Raw genomic sequence first — 6,907 nt, 5'->3', positions numbered from 1 at the left:
ACCGCTTTTTTTACTCATCAAAGTTGCTGTGGATTTTAATTATTTTGATTTAAAATTATCAGCAATGTAATTAAGTTTTATGTTTCTGCATGAAAACCCGAATTTGGACGAAACAAAATAAATATTAAACCGGCTGATTGTCAAAGCGCGCAAAAAGATGGGAGTTGACCATCTTTTCGCTTCGCGCTGCCGCTTCAACGATTTATGTGGCATGCTTTGTGCATTTTCATACAATTCATCTTATCTGTCAAAGCGAATCTGTCACGTAAAGCGAAGCAAAAGTTTTATGTGACATCAGCTTAAAGCTATGTTGTAAACCAGAAGGACAAGGCCTTTCATGTGACACCTCATTTTTAAAAATCGAACGAACGATACAGATTTTATGACGTGGTGGTCCGATTCGATATTCTAACATGTGGAAACTCCTTTCATGGAACTAAAGCTACGTTGCACACCCGAAGGACAAGGCCTCTCATGTGACACCTCATTTTTAAAAATCGAACGAACGATACAGATTTAATGACGTGGTGTTAAATATTTAACGCAACCCTCTGCGGCAGAGAAATTTTGAATTCGATTTTCTAAAATGTGGAAACTCCTTTCATGGAACTAAGGCTATGGTGTACACCCGAAGGACAAATTTAAAATTTTGATATTGAATCTTAATTATGTATTTATGTATATTCGTAAAATGGGCGTAAAAAAAGTTTTTAACCGACTTTCAAAAATGGAGGAGGTTATCAGTTCACCGGAATATATTTTTTTTTTATGTATGTTATCGCATAACTTTGGAGCACGTCAACCGATTTCGATAATTCTTTTTTCATCGAAAAGATAGTGTGGTCCAATACTAATCTGAAATCATGAAATATGTATATATATATATATATTATTTTTATGAGAATTGAAGTCGGTTTTTTTTGGTAAAAATTACTTGTGCTATCGCTGTTTATAAAATAAAAATTTATATCATATTGGCATGGTCCCTCGGCAGGCAATGGCAAACCTCCGAGTGTATTTCTGCCATGAAAAACAGCTTCTCATAAAAATACAGTCGCCGTTCGGAGTCGGCGTAAAACTGTAATTCCCTCCTCTTTGCGTGACAACATCAAGGCGCACGCCACAAGTCGGAGGAGAAGCTCGGCCAAACACTGACACATGTGTAAGCGCCATTCTATTATTATTATTATATTGGCTCAAACAATTTTCAAAATCTTTCTTTATTAAACGTAGTTTGTAGATTACAATAGAAGAAGCAGTTTGGCTTTCGTTTACGCATTACAGGGTGCCTCAAATGCGAAAGGGGAATAAATGAATGCGAAAGGGCAATTTTCAATGCGCTTGTCGCATTGTAGGGTGCCAATGTTCCGAATCGGGACACTACGTTACGGACGTTTTGCCGTTTAAAAAGTTAAATTTTTTAAAGCGATATTGTTGTACTTTATTAAAAGATATAGTGCTTAAAACGCAGGCTATTTGGAGCTTTGTTTCAAGAAGTAATATGGGCAAATCAGATTTCTCAAATAAGCGTGAAAAGAGCGTGAGTTGCAATCGATCTTCGACTGTGGTCGAAAGTGCTGATCGAACGAATTTTCATTTGGCATTGTGGCGCTCATTGATAAAAAAAAAAACGATTCGTTAGAGGACCTATGATTTTCCGCCCCTGATGAAGCTACGGAAGTTAGGGAAACGTTGGTCATAAAGTGAAGAAGAACCGAGAGTTTTCACTAGCACTTGCTCATGATAGTTCAACCAAGCCTAATTTAAAAATAATATAAATCTAAGCAAACTTGATCAGCACACAAAATAAGTATTTTTTTTATTTTGTTGACGATGATTCGCGTTTTCTTCCATATAAAAAAGGAAGAAGGCGGACCATTGTCCACTTTTTATTTTTTTTTTCTAGCCTATGCTCTTATAATTTAGGTTGTCAAGCAGTTGTTTTCCAAAATTGTTGCAGTGCTGGAAATTTCCAGTGGAATATTAGTTTAGGTACTAAAATTTAGGTTAACCGCACACCGGTAAAGGCTTTATTTTTTTTTGAATTGGGCGGTTATGTTTTAGCAAGTTGTCACCTTTCATTGGAATTTTTTCGATAGTGGAATTGTTCACTATGTACGTATGTATATGTAAATAAATAATTTAGTGGTAAAAAACGTTTAACTGATCATTATAAAAAAAATTTATTTCGCTTATACGAATGTCTACCACTGTATATCTAAATACATACTATGTATGCATATGTACATAATATGGCATATCAAAATAAAATAAAAATTTTATAAAAATATATGTACACTTACTTACGTTTTATTTTACTTACTTAGCAGATCAAGTATGCACATACTTAGGCATATATATGTACATATGTGTATATGCAATATGTGATAATGAATATACATATGTATGTATGTATGTATGTAGTACATAGTAGCAAGATACAAAGCATATACAATACACAACATAGATTTGGTAGTACGAGAATGTTATAGCGGCATATCAGTAGCAGTGCGTTTAAAAGTACTGTAGATATACTGTTTTCAGTAACATACACGCTAAGTTGAATACATCATATACCTGAAAATATAAGAGTTAACATAATGTTGCAACGGGTAAATATGCGCCCTACCTTACACCCTTGAAAAAATAAGAACAAACTCTTTGAAAAAAAGGGCTAAACTTGTTGATATCATAGTGTTTATGACATTATGGTTGATATCAAATTGATATGAATAAAATACACATTTGCCTGTATACATATTAGGGGGATTGACTCGGTCTTTCCAAACCGGTTTCCGCTGGATATCTATAGGCGGCTTTTTGAAGTCTTGTTTTTTTCGCATATATCTACTTTTAATGTAGTGACACACTCCACCTCCGAAGAAGCTTTTTTTATCGCAGAAGTACACTTGAAGGTTTGCCATTGTCTGCCGAGAGCGACCGCTATTCGAAAAAGCTTTTTTTGATTTGTTTTTCTTCTTATCTAAAAAAAAAACTTTGAACTGATTTTGCTTTGCTCTTTTCTAAATAAAAGCCATCTTTACTGTTGATAGTTTTTTTTTTGGTTATGACATCATACCAACATAAGCTTTTTCACTATATGAAAACTATGTAAAAGAAACCCGGTTTATCCGGTGTTTTCAAATTGCAGTTTTTTCGAATAACTCAAAACTGGTTTTGTAAAAGTAGGCGAATAATCGAACACCCTAATACATACATATATGATAGACATTTAGGGTACTCACAGTTCTATATTATCTACTGTGTTAATTTTGCCACCTGGCAACTTTAAAACATTTTACCAAGTTTCTCTTTGCGCCTGCCTGGAGCTGGCAAAGGTTATTTTTTTTTTTTTTGCGCTGTGCTAGCTGAGTATAAAAAAGAGAAGAGAGAATAGAGAGAAATATGTATGTGGTTTGTTGATGCTCTCTAAACACAAACGCGTGAAAGGCAAACGGTCTAGCAATGCGTGGTATTGTTGATCAACTTAATACTTTATTTAAACATAAGGGTTGCTCACAGTTCGAGTGTGTTATCTTGTTAAAGTTGCCACCTTTTAACTTTAGAAGTAAACTGTGAGTACCCTAAATGTGTAGAAGATCACAAGTTAGAATGTCAATCGATTTCTAAGATTGGGATTTACAAGTGCATTTCTCGAAATCGCTGCCTAAATAAAAGTGGAAAATTATTCACGCAAAGAAAATACTACGCTTTAAAAGTACAGTTCATAAGATAATAAGATGTTAACATCTTAATAGCAAATAATAGTAGTGGTTAAAAGTGCGTGCTACTACCCCGCAGGGCCTAGGTTCAAGTCCGGTTTCCGACCAACATCAAAAATAGCCTCTCGGCAGATTATAGCAAACCTCCGAGTATATTTCTGCCATGTAAAACATCTTCTTACAAAAATACAATCGCTGTCGGAGCTGTAATTCTAATCTATTATTATTATTAATAAGCAAATCTATTTAGAGGCCTCTACCCCCCCACTAACCTTGGTAAACTTTAAAGCACAGTTTGGGACTTTTAGTTGTATTGCTACTACTAACTTCCTATGAATTCTAGGCTTAAAGATTTGACGAATCCGGCGTATCTTCAATATCAGAACGGAGAGATAATGTGGAAACTCTCTAAACAGCTATCATATTAGTTTCTAAACTCTGGTTAGCCGTGTAATTTTAGTTCATAATATTGTGTACCAGAAAAGGGTTTTGAAGTACTGTTGTTTAGATATATTACCTAATGAAATGGCGAATTGAAGCTATCCCTTTCGAACTATTGTGTACAAATAGGATTCCCTTTTCAATATATGAATCGCCAGGTCTCAGATTTTCTAAGCAATATAAAGTAAATCATTGCAACAAATATTATAGATGTTCATAAATAGTAATAAGGAGGTTGCTACATATACCAATATGATATACGCGTCTATACATATATCAAATAATCGTACACAAAGATGTTAGATATCCATACCTGAACTTAAAGTGAAAATAAGGAGTTAAGTAAAAAATGCAATAAACTTACATACCATAGAAATGTACTGCATAGTATACTTTATTTGTAATTCAGATTTTAATTAAAGGTATTATAAATGTATACATACATATTACTATTAAATACAATATAAATTGTAACACACATATTTAATGATCGTTATAGTATAAAATGGTTTTATCTTTTACTTGTTTGAAATATTTTGTTTTTGTTTAATTTTGCAACGTCTAAGAGCAATGTTTTTTGTTTTTGTTATTGCAAGTTTTAATCCAAAGGGAAAATACACACTCAGCTGTTCTTGAAATTAAGCGTCAAAATATCTTTTTTTACTTAATTTTCGTTCGTCATGGATGTTATAGAAATGGTTCACCTTTCATGTTCTACGTAAAAAGTAAAAAACAAAGCAAAATTAAATAAAACAAAATCCTTCATTTTTCTTTCTGCAAAAGAAAGTATAACAAACAAACAGCAATTGCAATTGCCATTAATTTAGAATTGCATGCTAGTTTTAAAGCGCTCTTCCAGCTGTGCTGATAATTTATATAAAGTTTTATTTTTAATCAAAGTCTGTAATTGAATGTTGGTGAGTTTCCTATTGCAGCCTGAATTTTTGATCCGTGTTGCGCTGGAAATCTTCAAATTATTTTTGTGTTTTCTTTGCATCGTATTGTTTGATGTTTCATTATCTTTTACGTTTTATGCCAAAATGTAAACACGCTGCTATGTGTATGTGCTACTAATTATCCGATATTAAGTATCATCATCTAATAAGTGATCTACATTATTGTTGTACACTACATATGAATGAGTACATACCAGAATATGGATTATTTTAGTTATTAGTATATAAATATTCAGGTTCATATATTGAAATTATGAATATCGAAATTCATCCTTAATGAAGTGCGTTTATACGTTTTATTCTTTTGGATTGCTCTATGTAATGTACGTAGTGCAGTTTATGTAAATCGTAAATCTTTCTTTCATGGGGTTGGATTAGGTTGGTCTGTATTTCTTAAATTGTTTCTCTTAAAATAATTCTGGTTATTTATGTAGTAGTACTTTAATGTTATGTATAAGCATACATCTTAAATGCCTATATGGGAAATAAAGAAAGATATATTGTATAATATATAGTAGATATTTATGATATTTATATGCATATGTTTTAAGTTTTTAAAGGTCAAGGATTACAAGACATACAAAACAAAAAATCTAAATAGAAATTAGCGAAATAATCAACAGAGACGTTGTTTATAATATTAAAAAACAATGTTAATTCTGCTAAATAAAAATATTCATACAGTTATGTCTGATGGCATTTGTATCACTATTTTTAACTACCCATGTTAAACGTTCGGGATTAATTTTCAATTTCTAACCTAACATAATCAACTACAAAATTTCGGACTGCAAAAATACTTGGAGAACGAATTTTCAGCTTTCACGCTTAAACTTTCTGAGGAAATTCTTGATGACATTTGAGAAGAACTCAAAGCCCGATGCAAAAGTTCTGCAAACATTTCCATAGTTTACTATCTTAAAAGTTATGCCGAAGTCACGCAAATTTAGAAACATCAAGTATAACAGCACCTTCAGGGCACTGGCGACTCGAAAAATTAAATTAATCTTGCAGTTAAACAACTATAAACTTTTCTCTTCGGGCAAATTAATAGTAGCTTGTTGGTGTGTTTTGAAATCCTCCAGAAACATGCATTTAATACAGAAACATATAGACGAGCTTAAATGTCCGTATTCGCAACAAACTATCTTCCTACTAACGCAACAGAAACAAGTGCAGCAATTACTACTTAAAAAACGTACCTGCCACAGCACGCAACAAAAATTCTTATTATGTTCCAGTTTTGCTTTCGAAAAGCATTTTGCTCTGCTGAAAGGTTTTATGCACAGATATTTCTTGAAATTGTAAATTTAGTACGAGCGTTTTGTATGTACTAAATAACTTGAACTTTTACCCGACGAATTCAGGTAACCGGCAGAAGCGGTTGAACCTGTGAAAAAACAAAATGTTAACATTTATTGAGGGGAACATCAGGTTGATTTGGCATAGCTACACATAATTGACGATACAGTAACCCAGTTAGCATTCAAATTGTGATTAGTTTTACGGGGAAACTATATTCTGCAATATTCTCATACAAAATATTAGTGTATTAAAATCGTCATTATTAAGTATATAACTACGCAATATAAATTAAGAGATTAATACTGAAGTTTTAATAGAGATATCAATATACGCTTAAATAATATTTCTGTCGATGTGGTATGCGTATAAGTAATACTTATAATTACCAGCCACGCATCTTCGTTAGCACGCAAGATAAGTGAAATTTCTGTCTTGTTTTTTTTTCTTTTTACAAATCATAGTCAGCACTTAATTAACGAAATG

At 32.5% G+C, this 6,907-nt stretch overlaps 1 long non-coding RNA gene across 1 annotated transcript; it reads right to left on the bottom strand.

Moving 5' to 3' along the window:
• Nucleotides 1-4,528: 4,528 nt before the first annotated feature.
• LOC118754630 lies at nt 4,529-6,511 on the bottom strand. The gene is made up of 2 exons (XR_004994923.1): nt 6,322-6,511; nt 4,529-5,593 (listed from the first exon to the last, which is right to left on the bottom strand). It is a non-coding gene; the product is annotated as an uncharacterized LOC118754630 (long non-coding RNA).
• Between the last annotated feature and the right edge of the window lie 396 nt (nt 6,512-6,907).

The sequence above is a fragment of the Rhagoletis pomonella genome, unplaced genomic scaffold (genome assembly GCF_013731165.1).
Source record: "Rhagoletis pomonella isolate Grant_MI unplaced genomic scaffold, Rhpom_1.0 Rhpom_scaffold_04267, whole genome shotgun sequence".
Classification (NCBI taxonomy): domain Eukaryota; kingdom Metazoa; phylum Arthropoda; class Insecta; order Diptera; family Tephritidae; genus Rhagoletis; species Rhagoletis pomonella.
This window is presented reverse-complemented; position numbering and strand designations above follow the sequence as displayed.